General features: G+C 40.8%; 1 protein-coding gene across 2 annotated transcripts in view; it reads left to right on the forward strand.

Annotated features, from left to right (window-relative positions):
• Nucleotides 1–13,683, forward strand: part of LOC124008631 (neuroligin-4, X-linked-like) — an 85,309-nt gene that overhangs the window by 17,375 nt on the left and 54,251 nt on the right. The window contains exon 1 of one of the 2 annotated variants that reach the window (XM_046320096.1): nucleotides 1,648–1,699. The exons of the other annotated variant lie outside the window; for it this stretch is intronic. The gene's annotated coding sequence lies outside the window, so the exon portion shown is untranslated. Of the gene's footprint in view, nucleotides 1–1,647; nucleotides 1,700–13,683 lie in introns of those variants that run through there. 2 annotated transcript variants of the gene reach the window in all.

The raw sequence follows: 13,683 nt of genomic DNA on the forward strand, positions 1-13,683 counted from the left end.
TAAAACTAGTTTTTCAACCAAATTTCTTGTTAACAAACTATAGTTTTGGCAAGTCGGTTAGGACATCTACTTTGTGCATGACACAAGTAATTTTTCCAACAAATGTTTACAGATTACAGATTATTTCACTTATAATTCACTGTATCACAATTCCAGAGGGTCAGAAGTTTACATACACCAAGTTGACTGTGCCTTTAAACAGCATGGAAAATTCCAGAAAGTGATGTCATGGCTTTAGAAACTTCTGATAGGCTAATTGACATAATTTGAGTCAATAGGTGTACCTGTGGATGTATTTCAAGGCCTACCTTCTCTCTCAGTGCCTCTTTGCTTGACATCATGGGACAATAGTATGCAAGTATAAACACCATGGGACCACGCAGCCGTCATACCACTCAGGAAGGAGAAGCGTTCTGTCTCCTAGAGATGAACGTACTTTGGATCGAAAAGTGCAACTCAATCCCAGAACAACAGCGAAGGACCTTGTGAAGATGCTGGAGGAAACAGGTACAAAAGTATCTATATCCACAGTAAAACGAGTTCTATATCGACATAACCTGAAAGTCCACTCAGCAAGGAAGAAGCCACTACTCCAAAACCGCCATAAAAAAGCCAGACTACAGTTTTGCAACTGCACATGGGGACAAAGATTGTACTTTTTGAAGAAATGTCCTCTGGTCTGATGAAACAAAAATAGAACTGTTTGGCCATAATGACCATCGTTATGTTTGGAGGAAAAAACGGGAGGCTTGCAAGCCGAAGAACACCATCCCAACCGTGAAGCACGTGGGTGGCAGCATCATGTTGTGGGGATGCGTTGCTGCAGGAGGGACTGGTGCACTTCACAAAATAGATGGCATCATGAGGCAGGACAGTTATGTGGAGATATTGAGGCAACATCTCAAGACATCAGTCAAGAAGTTAAGGCTTGGTTGCAAATGGGTCTTACAAATGGACAATGACCCGAAGCATACTTCCAAAATTGTGGCAAAATGGCTTAAGGACAACAAAGTCAAGGTATTGGAGCCCTGACCTCGATCCTATGGAACATTTGTGGGCAGAACTGAAAAAGAGTGTGCGACACAAGTTAAACAACTTAAAGGCAATGCTACCAAATACTAATTGAGTGTATGTGAACTTCTGACCCACTGGGAATGTGATGAAATAAATTAAAGCTGAAATAAATCATTCTCTCTAATATTATTCTGACATTTCACATTATTAAAATAAAGTGGTAATCCTAACTGACCTAAGACAATGACTAATGACTTTTTACTAGGATTAAATGTCAGGAGTTGTGAAAAACAGTTAAAATGTATTTGGCTAAGGTGTATGTTAACTTCCGACTTCATCTGTTCTTACCTGTACTAAACATCTGTGTTTTGTGAACAGTTCTTATCAGAATGCTGTGTTGGTGCTCCTACTTTTGTGTGTCATGCTATCCAATTGGTTACTGTTAGAATGAATGTTTCCACAATAATTTTCTTCTCAACACAAATGCCAAAGATTTAGTAAGTTTTCAATGCATTTTTATCATTAGTTTTTGTTTTTTATAAGAGCCAGTTTTAAAAAATATATATTTTTTATTTCTGTCTCCCCTCTTCCCCTCTACTTTTCTCCCTCCTGTTGTTGGCCGTAGGAGCCAACTCAAACAGTCAAGGCGGTGATTTCACCAATAATGATGGTGACGAAGACAAAGGTATTTTTCTGTCTTTTTCCCTTTTTGACCCCCAAAAACAAAAGCCTGATATTCATGCATGTGCACAACTATTTTTAGATTTAAAAAATGGTTTTGTTTTTTTGTTTTGTTTTTTTCCCCCCTTTTTATCCCTTGAAGTGCATATCAATGGGCACCTCTTGGATCTTCCTTTAAAAATTTTTTTTAAACAACCTCTTTCCTCTTTGGAGATGCAGATCATAATTTACAGCGAACCAGAAGGTTGTGTACTAAGGGTGAAAGGTCACCCCTAAATGGGGAATGAGGTGTACGCTCCAATAGTCACCGTTCCCAAGAATCTCCCGCCTCACTCCCACCTTTGCTGCAAAGTGAAAGATGTTCAATTGAAACTCTGCATGTATTTTCTCTGGCCTCCTCGGAGGTGAGGTTATTAAACAGTCATGTTTTCCCTTTGGGTTATTTTCTTCTTTCTTTGTCTTCATTGCTCGGTGAAGCATGAGCACGACACTAACCCACGTTTGTTCAGTTTTGACAGTTGGAGACCTTGTTCATTTGGAACTCTGTCAAAGTCTCTGTCATATGTTTTCTGTTCGCTTTCTTTTGCTTGGTACTGTTAACCCAAAATGGTGGTTCGATTGTGTTTCTCTAAAGATCTGGGGATGGCTAGGAGATGAGTGAAAGCACTGGGGAAATTTTCAGTCACGATAAGGCACAGGTTGTCTTCATGGTTTTAAAATCAAAGGGCAGAGCGCCGACATTTTTCGATCACTGTGCCACGACGGTTGGCATTTTCTTTCTCGAAAGCTGCAACGCGGGAACGTGTCGTTTTTTAACTCCTCAGAACATACCGGGCTTTATCCAGGCATTTTCTACCTCTCAGTGACGTACTGTAGAAATTGCCTTCTTATAGCCGTCTTGATAATGTGAAAGGTAATAGGCCTAGGTAGGTAGGAGTGAAAGCTGTGAATACGGTTCTCCTTACATCCCTATTAGGGGAGATTGCTAAAGGCCATCCTGTGTGCATTAACTTTTCTTCATAACCTTTTTCTCATGTCATTATCAGACGTGTTTATTTCTACTTTTTTTTACCCCTCAGAAATCGTCAAACGTTTTTCAGAAGTATATATTGTCTCCTTTAGATTCTACTGGTAATTTCCATGAATGCCTTTACTGTTTTCTCAATGTGTATTGTCTGATCAACTGGGTAAGAATCTCTCTGTGTGTACAGATGCACAAGTTTAACTAACTGTTCAGGCTGTTTCTGTTGAAGAAGAAATAGAAATAAACATTTTATCCATCCAGGCCTTTAAAAGTACACGGCAGTGCTTCATTTTAAGACGTACTGCCGTGTCGTGTCAAACCCACGCCTGTGTTTTCAGGAGTGCTACTACCAGTGCAGAATCCATGCTCACTGACTGTTTGAACATCTGCACTGGCGATGAATTACCCCCCCTCGTTCCCCTGAGATTATAACTCTGCTGCCATAGAGTACAGAGACTCCTCACGCACACATGCAAGCATTCCCGTGCACGCGCACACACACACTGACCCACGGAAGGGACGCACACACACATGCGCGCACACACACACTGACGCACGGAAGGGACGCACACACACATGCGCGCACACACACACTGACGCACGGAAGGGACGCACAAACACACACACACACGCACACACGCACACATGCGCACCTCGCTCACAGCACAACAATGCAGCTCACTGAGTCACTCCTTCCTCTAACTACTACCTTCTCTGTTGCAGTTCCCTCACTAAAAACACTCACCTCAGGCTTCAATGAGATAGAAGCGTATTCCTATTCTCTTGGAAGTTTTAAAGGGCTGCCTCAAGGAAACTTTGAAATGAGCGATCAAATTATATCCTTATTATTTCATGACTTAGTTTGGAGTAAGAAAGAAAGGGTATTATTGGAAATGTCTCTGTAATTGAGACCATGTCTAAGTACATTAGAGGAGTGGAGTTTGTACGTACATACTTCAAAACTATAGTGTGGTAGCTAATATAATGACTTTGAGACATCTGAGACTAAGCTCTGCACAATTTTGTTTTTGTTAATTGCTCTTCTGTTTTCCTTGACAGGTCTTTGTATGGCACATAGAGACGTGTGTAGAGATGGTGTTAAAGCAAGATCGTATCCAGATTGACACCAAACTGGGAGAAAAAAACGTACTGAAACGGACGGATTACCTTAACTTTTCCAATAAGAAACACTAGTTTACGGTTGCGAAACATTTTGCTACGATGTGCTCTAATGATTACGACCCAGCTCTCTCAGACAGGAACAGGAAGTGTAACCAGCTACTTCCTGTCTGACTGTGGGTTTGGAGGAGCTCACTGTTCCCCCTGTATGGTCATTAACTGCCATCTCCCATCCTTCTATCCCTTCCTTCCTTCCATCCCTCCCTTTCATCCCTCTATCCCATCACTAACACTTGGAAAATGCTGAAACCAATGGAAAATTCTGATGACCCACCCTCCCCGACTCGCTCCCTCCCTTCTCCCCCATTCTCTCTCCCTTTCCCTCTCTCCCTCCTCTCCCTCCTCTCCCTCCCTCTCCCGCTCCATATAGAGATGAGTAATGTGTGTGGCGCCGCTGTGCCATGGAGGAATATATTATCCCCTCAGCCCGGTGTGGCAGTGATGAATATCTAGGGCATGCTCACTGCGGAGTCACCCAGCCAGGGACCTCTCAGCTAGGCAGCTCCATGCAGCTCCTTTACAGAGATAGAGCCCAGAGAGAATAGAGAGAATAGAGAGAGAGAGTGAAAGAGAGAAGGAGTGGGGGGAGGGGTACGAGGGATGGGGAGAGAGAAGAGAGATAGGTAGAGGGAAGAGAGAAGCGAGAAGCGAGAAAAGTATTCTCTTCTCTCCTCCTCTCTTCTCTCTCTCTCTTTCATGGCGCTCTCTCTCCTCTATCTCTGTCTCCACTCTCTTCCCTCTCCCTCTCTCTATTTCTGTTTTAAGTGCTCTGCAGTGACCGGATGGAGACACGCTGGGACAAGGAGACCCTAAGATGACCCCTTCCGAAAATATTAAAAATAAAAAACCATGCTCCTAAAATCTGCCATAGTCTGTTAGAACAGATCAAAGTTGCATATCTGTCTTAGTCTCCTCCAGTTCAACATCCCCAGAGCAAGTCAACATTAGAGATGAAGAGTGACAGCCAATTTGCCTTCTATGTTTGATCGAAGGCCAGCCAAATTCCATCTCAGAGCAAAGAACTCAGAACCTAGCTTTAAAGAAGAGCCTGAAAACTTTTTATTTAAATAAAACATTTTTAGAGGTGGATCAGCTTAATATTGCGGAAAGATTGTTGCTTCCATCAATGCAATTATCTGCATAATTTCCAATCTCCCGTATCTTTTTTTGGTAAATATATATATCCATATAAAAGTCTGGAGTTTACGTACACCTTAGCCAAATGCATTTAAACTCAGTTTTTCACAATTCCTGACATTTAATCCTAGTAAAAATTCCCTCTTAGGTCAGTTAGGATCACTACTTTATTTTAAGAATGTGAAATGTCAGAATAATAGTAGAGATAATGATTTATTTCAGCTTTTATTTCTTTCATCACATTCCCAGTGGGTCAGAAGTTTACATACACTCAATTAGTATTTGGTATCATTGCCTTTAAATTGTTTAACTTGGGTCAAACGTTTCGGGTAGCCTTCCACAAGCTTCCCACAATAAGTTGGGTGAATTTTGGCTCATTCCTCCTGACAGAGCTGGTGTAACTGAGTCAGGTTTGTAGGCCTCCTTGCTCGCACACGCATTTTCAGTTCTGCCCACACATTTTCTATAGGATTGAGGTCAGGGCTTTGTGATGGCCATCTTGACTTTGTTGTCCTTAAGCCATTTTGCCACAAATTTGGAAGTATGCTTGGGGTCATTGTCCATTTGTAAGACCCATTTGCGACCAAGGTTTTAACTTCCTGACTGATGTCTTGAGATGTTTCTTCAATATATTCACATCATTTTAATTCCTCATGAAGCCATCTATTTTGTGAAGTGCACCAGTCCCTCCTGCAGCAAAGCACTCCCACAACATGATGCTGCCACCCCCATGCTTCACGGTTGGAATGGTATTCTTCAGCTTGCAAGCCTCCCCTTTTTTCCACCAAACATAACAATGGTCATTATGGCCAAACAGTTCTATTGTTGTTTCATCAGACCAGAGGACATTTCTCCAAAAGTACAATCTTTGTCCCCATGTGCAGCTGCAAACCGTAGTCTGGCTTTTTCATAGCTGTTTTTGAGCAGTGGCTTTTTCCTTACTGAGCGGCCTTTAAGGTCTATGTACCTGCTTCCTCCAGCATCTTCACAAGGTCCTTTGCTGTTGTTCTGGGATTGATTTGCACTTTTCTCACCAAAGTACGTTCATCTCTAGGAGACAGAACACGTCTCCTTCCTGAGCGGAATTACGGCTGCGTGGTCCCATGGTGTTTATACTTGCGTACTATTGTTTGTACAGATGAACGTGGTACCTTCAGCCGTTTGGAAATTGCTCCCAAGGATGAACCAGACTTGTGGAGGTCTACAAGGTTTTTTGTAGACCTCTTGTAGACTACCTTGTTGTAGTCTTGGCTGATTTCTTTGGATTTTGCCATGATGTCAAGCAAAGAGGCACTGAGTTTGAAGGTAGGCCTTGAAATACATCCATAGGTACACCTCCAAATGACTCAAATGACGTCAATTATCCTATCAGAAGCTTCTAATGCCATGACATCATTTTCTGGAATTTTCCAAGCTGTTTAAAGGCACAGTCAACTTAGTGTATGTAAACTTCTGACCCACTGGAATTGTGATACAGTGAATTATAAGTGAAATAGTCTGTAGACAATTGTTGGAAAATGTATTTGTGTCATGCACAAAGTAGATGTCCTAACCGACTTGCCAAAACTATAGTTTGTTTAACAAGAACATTTTGGAGTGGTTGAAAAACGAGTTTTAATGACTCCAACATAAGTGTATGTAAATTTCCAACCCTCATCTGTATATAGACATACATACTTAAAAAAAAAATATATACCTTTATTATTATTCGCAAACCCTACCACCCTTCCCCCATTGGGAGTAAACCAATAAACAGTAACACTTAGGCTTCTACCTTCATATTTATAGACATACAGACACATTTGTCAGACACAATCTATTTGACAATAGTTATGTTTTTTGTGTTTTTGGTCCTTCCTCTATTAATGAAGTCCACCCAGTTTCATTTCTATTTGTGTTTTTGGTCCTTCCTCTATTAATGAAGTCCACCCAGTTTCATTTCTATTTGTGTTTTTGGTCCTTCCTCTATTAATGAAGTCCACCCAGTTTCATTTATATTTGTGTTTTTGGTCCTTCCTCTATTAATGAAGTCCACCCAGTTTCATTTATATTTGTGTTTTTGGTCCTTCCTCTATTAATGAAGTCCACCCAGTTTCATTTATATTTGTGTTTTTGGTCCTTCCTCTATTAATGAAGTCCACCCAGTTTCATTTCTATTTGTGTTTTTGGTCCTTCCTCTATTAATGAAGTCCACCCAGTTTCATTTCTATTTGTAACTGTGTTATTTCGCAACATATTTTAAACCTAAATACATTTTGTAGACCCCGTATGTTTTACATTGGTTATCTTATCTATCTTATCTTGGTTATTAGTCTCACCCTTCAGCTCCATTCAACCCCTCCCATCTATCTCTGAACACCATCCATTTTGGATTTCTATTTGCCATATATTTTTCAACTCTGCTGTGATGTTTCACACAAGTATTGGACCTTTCTATTCTCATAGCTTCTACGGATTGTAAGTTGAAGGTAGACTTTTTTGCTCAAATAAATATTATAGTATTGATTGATTGACTATGGCTTTTCAAATCACCCAGTATTGCTGTCTGCAGCTTTAGTTCTAGGCAAATGTTGGAATTCTTCAGCCACTCCTGGACCTGTGTCCAAAAACGAGCTACATATGGACAGTACCAAAATAAATGATCTAATGACTCTGCCTCCTCACAGCAAATTATGCAGAGCTGGGAAGATTGTATCCCCCATTTATATATATATATATAACATTGTATTTGTTTTGAATCCGTCATTGTTTTGCGAGTCAATTCACAATTCATCATCAAAAATGTCTTCCCAAATATTTTGCAATTTATATGACACAGCTGTGTCCTTAAATGAGATTGGTAAATGTTTTTATTTATCACACTTTTCTTTAACCATTTATGTTCTTTAATACAGGGCCGACAGACAAGTTCTTAACTTTTTTCCCCTTCTACTTGCCTTTTCCATTTTTGTGGTAATGCTGCAATTAGTTGGTTGTAATTTTGGGTAGAGCAGACATTTCCATATGTCTGTGTTGGCTGCATGTGTGACATGACTCCACCAGTCCTATTTAATGATATCATTCACTAAAATCATACCTTTTTGAAACATTTCATCGAAAAAAATGTGTTTTTTAATCAATTAGTATATTTAAGTTTAACCACAATATATGTTGTATTATATTTTCTGTCTTTTCAGGTGGATTAAGCTCAAATTGTAACCAACTTTCTAAGGATTGTTTAAAAAATAACGATATTTTGGAGATTATTTCCTTTTCAAACAACCGAAAGTGAGCAGTTGTAATCTGAATAAAGGGGAAAATGCCATTCTTGAACATGGGGTGAGACATTCCTACCAATTTACTAGAGAACCAGTTTGGATTTAAGTATAACTTTTGTGTGACTGATGTCTTTAGTGAGAGGTCTAATGATTTTATATTTATTCATTTCTTCCCTCTGAATTCATATTCATTATATAAATAGGCCCTTTTAATTTTGTCTGGCTTGCCATTCCAAAAAAAAAAAAAATTTGTTCATATAATTGTGAGCTGACCATGTAATTAGGCGTCACTCTAAAGCGGAAAGGTGGAATAAACGAGTCAGGAGTAGGTTTTCTTGATTGAACATGGTTCTCTATTGAGGGTATTTTGTCAACAAAAACATTCTAACATAATCAATGAAAAATCTTCCAAGGAAAAACACACTTCTTCTCCAGATGAAACAAGAACATAATAGGATAATCTTTAAACTACAACAAACATAAATCACGGGTTTGTCACCGTCTTAGTGGTTCTTTCAGCACAGCTTCTCTCTCGGTGGCCATCTTCCAGAGATAGTTTCCCCTTCTCTGCTGGTTCCATTCTCTCTTTTATAGGGGTAGGAGAGTATGTCATTAGTACCGTCAGCTGTGCTTAATTGACTCTGGTTACCTAGTCTCCCATGCTTTGTTGGGCTACTATCCATGAGCCCAGCCTGCCCTCTAGTGGTCCTTACACATAATTTAAAAAGCAGGTCATTAGGTGTAGGCAAAACCATAAGCAAATAGGTCAACTGTGATATGACTAAAGAGTTAATCAGGGTGATTTTTCCACACATAGACAGGTATTTTCCTTTCCATGGTAGCAAGTTCTTATCTATTTTTGCTAACTTTCTCTACAAATGTATTGAAGTGAGATCCTTTCCTTCTTTTGGGATTTGTATACCGAGTATGTCCACATCCCGGTCAGACCATTTTATTGGTAAACTACACTGTAATGTAAAATTAGCATTTTTTTGTGATCCAATATGTAATATCATAATTTGGTTCTAATCCAGAGAGGTTAGAAAAAGTATCTAGATCCTCTATGAGGCCGTGGAGGGATTCTAATTGTGGTTTTAAAAGAAAACATGAATCATCAGCGTACAATGACACCTTTGTTTTTAAGCCACGGATTTCTAATCCCTTAATATTATTGTTGGATCTAATTTTAACAGCTAACATTTCGATGGCAATAATAAATATATATGCCGATAGTGGACAACCTTGTTTTACTCCTCTAGACAGTTTAAAACTTTCTGAGATGTAGCCATTATTTACTATTTTACACCTAGGGTTACTATACATAAATTCAACCCATTTTATAAGAGATTCCCCAAAATTGAAATATTCCAGGCATTTATATATAAACTCCAGTCATACTTTATCAAAAGCCTTTTCAAAATCCCCGATATGTCATAGTATTCTATTGTTTCCAGTACTTGTCTTAAATTATCTCCAATGTATTGTCCATATAAAAAACTCATCTGATTAGGATGAATAATATCTGACAAAAAATGTTTTATTCTATGCGCCAAGCATTTAGCTAGGATTTTTGCATTACAACACTGAAGTGTAAGAGGCCTCCAATTTTTTTAATGGACTGGATCTTTATATACATACGTATACCACTTGGGTCCTGTTTCAGTAATAATTATATCAGACCTTCTTGCTGCATGTCTGATAATCTACCATTTATATAGGAGTGGTTAAAACATGCTAATAATGGTCCTCTGAGTATATAAAACAAGTTTGGTATACTTCCACTGGTATGCCAACCAGCCATGGAGTTTTCCCAGCCTTAAAGGCTTTAATTGCATCAAGAAATTCCTCCTCTGCCTTCACATGAGTCTTTCTGTACAGATGTTAATTTTACATTATTATTAGGAAAAAAATCCATACAATTAGCTTTGGTTAGTAAAGATGGAGGAGACCGAAACAAAAGTATAATTTGGTGAATCATGGGTGGACTCCATCATTTGTAACAAGTTTCAATACATTTTTTTGGTAGTATTTCTATAATGAAGATTGAAAAAGAATTTGGTGCCTTGTTCGCCATATTCTATCCAGTTTGCTTTATTTTTTATAATATATTACACTGGATCTTTCTTGAATAAGTTCCTCCATTTTGTTTTTCCTCTAACTTATTCTGTGAGCCTGACAACTTCATGTACTGCCCCTCTGTTTATTGGGCATCTGGAATTTTCCATGTGGTTCCAGCAGCTCCTATCCTACTAATAAATTGAAATAAGAAGAATAAGTGGCCCAATAAATAAGTTAGAAGATATGAGTTAGTTACCCTTCCTCCAACTTGTCTCGTTGACCCAGTCTATCTGTGAATGTGACGTGCAATGTATTTGGCTGCCTGCCCAAGAGGAGCGTGGCAGAGGTGAAGGGGGGTCCTTCTCAAGATGGCCTCGGCCACAACAGCAGACTGCAGGCTACACACGGTATAGGCTGCTGTGAAATAGATATATTCACATTATCGTAGCACTAGGCGCACACTCAGAACACAGCGGAGATTAATAACCACTGTGGGTTGTTTTCCACCTCTCCTTTCTATATATTGGTGGGGTTTTTTTGCGGAGGAGGAGGGGAAGCGTTATACACACACACACACACACACACACACACACACACACACACACACACACACACACACACACACACACACACACACACACACACACACACACACACACACACACACACACACACACACACACACACACACACACACACACACACACACACACAGCTGAGCTCCAATGCAAGGCAGTCGTCTGTCTGCCCATAGGCCCTGCTACTCACTGCCAAGCCTGCGGATGCAGAAGCAATGTGACCTAGACGACAGCCAGGCAGCTGGCCCGCCCACTTTTCAGCAGCAGCCAACGGCGGATGCAACAGAAACCAATAATCGGGGTGTACTGAGAGAGCCTTGGTTGAATACCAATGACATAGTTCGGGTCATGGCTGGGTAAACCCTGACTCGTTTAGCCCGCTGCCCGCTTCCACGACCAATGCTTTGGCCCCTGCAACACTAGACCGAGTGGAATCTTATTTATTTGGAATTCCATGATTTGAATTAGCATTGCAGTTCACACACATTTACATTGCCGTACACGCTGACTAACATTATGTCACACATACTCACATTGAGGATCACCATACATACGCAAAAATACATTGGTGAGTCACGCATACACACACTCATATTGACTGTTATCCAATCCTGTGGAGGGGCTGTGCTACGATTTTCTCATCCTTGGTGACATTTTGAAGAGTTCCATAGAGCCCTGATGATATGGTCACGGATGATGTTCAGCCAGTGTAGTAGATATTTGCGAGATACTTTTGACCATGTAGTGTATGTGGACATCTGCTCATCGAACATCTCATCCCAAAATCATGGACATTAATATGGAGTTGGTCCACCCTACATCAGCCTCCTCTCTTCTGAAAAGGCTGTCTACTAGATGTTGTAACATTGCTGAGGGGACTAGATCCATTCAGCCACAAGAGCATTAGTGAGGCCAGTCACTGATGTTAAGCAATTAGGCCTGGCTCACAGTCGGATTTCCATTTCATGTGTTCGATAGAGTTGAGGTGAGGGCTCTTTACACCTTCACTGGAACTAAGGGGCCAAGCCCAAACATGAAAAACAGCCCCAGACCATTATTCCTCCTCCACCAAACTTTACAGTTAGCACTATGCATTCGGGCAGGTAGTGTTCTCCTGGCGTCCACCGAACCCTGATTTGTCTGTCAGACTGCCAGGTGGTGAAGCATGATTAATCACTACTGAGAACGCGTTTCCACTGCGCTAGAGTCCAATGGCGGCGTGCTTTACATCACTCTAGCTGACACTTGGCATTGCACATGGTGATCTTAAGCTTGTGTGAGGCTGCTCGACCATGGAAACCCATTTCATGAAGCTCCCGACAAACAGTTATTGTTGCTTCCAGAGACAATTTGGAACTCGGTAGGGAGTGTTGTAATCGAGGACACATTATTTTTCCTCGCTACGTGCTTCAGCACTCAGTGGTCACGTTCTGTTAGTTTGTGTGGTCTACCAATACGTGGCTCAGCCGTTGCTCCGAGGCATTTCTACTTCACAATAGCAGCACTTATAGTTGACCAGCTTTAGCACGGCAGAAATTTTAAGAACTGACTTGTTGGATAGGTGGCATCCTGTGACGGTGCCACGTTGAAAGTCACTGAGCTCTTCAGTAATGCCATTCTACTGCTTATGTATGTCTATGGAGATTGCATGGCTGCGTGCTTGATTTTATACACCTGTCAGCAACTGGTGTGGCTGATATAGCCGAATCCACTAATTTGAAGGGGTGTCAACATACGTTTGTATATACAGTGCATTTGGAAAGTATTCAGACCCCTTTCCCTTTTCCATATTTTGTTACATCACTATCAGGTATCAAGGTAAGACCCAGATGCAGACCGTGTCGAGGTAACAATGTTTATTACAGCAACAGGGGCAAAGGTACAAGACGGCAGTCAGGGTCCGGTCAGGCAGAGGTTGGTAATCCAGAGGCGGGGCAAAGGAAGGCAGGCTCAGGGTCAGGGACAGGCAGAGTGGTCAGGCGGGCAGGCAAAATGTTAGGACAGGCAAGGGTCAAAAGGGAGACTGGAGAAAAGCCAGAGTTGACACAAAAATGCTGGTTGACTTGTCAACAGACAAACAGAGAACACAGGTATAAATACACAGGGGATAATGGGGAAGATGAGCGACACCTGGAGGGTGGTGGAGACAATCACAAAGACAGGTGAATCACATCAAAGTGTGACAGTTACAGCCTTATTCTAAAATGTATTACATTTTTAAAAACACGTTTCATTCTACACACAATACCCCGTAATGGTAAAGCAGAAACATGTTTTTAGAAATGTTTGCAAATTTATAAAAAACAGACAAACCCTTTGCTATGAGACTCGAAATTGAGCTCAGGTGCATCCTGTTTCCATTGATCATCCTTGTTTCTACAAATTGATTGGAGTCCACCTGTGGTAAATTCAATTGATTGGACATGATTTGGAAAGGCACATATAAGCAACTTTTATCCGAGACAGGATTGTGTCAAAGCACAGATCTGGAGAAGGGTACCAAAACATTTCTGCAGCAACGAAGGACCCCAAGAACCCAGTGGCCTCCATCATTCTTAAATGGAAGAAGTTTGGAACCACCAAGACTCTCACCCGGCCAAACTGAGCAATCGGGGGAGAAGGGCCTTGGTCAGTGAGGTGACCAAGAATCTGATCGTCACTCTGACAGAGCTCCAGAGTTCCTATGTGGAGATGGGAGAACTTCCAGAAGGACAACCATCTTTGCAGCACTCAGTACCTCAGACCAGGGCAAAGG

This window comes from Oncorhynchus gorbuscha, linkage group LG21 (assembly GCF_021184085.1).
Source record: "Oncorhynchus gorbuscha isolate QuinsamMale2020 ecotype Even-year linkage group LG21, OgorEven_v1.0, whole genome shotgun sequence".
NCBI classification, from domain to species: domain Eukaryota; kingdom Metazoa; phylum Chordata; class Actinopteri; order Salmoniformes; family Salmonidae; genus Oncorhynchus; species Oncorhynchus gorbuscha.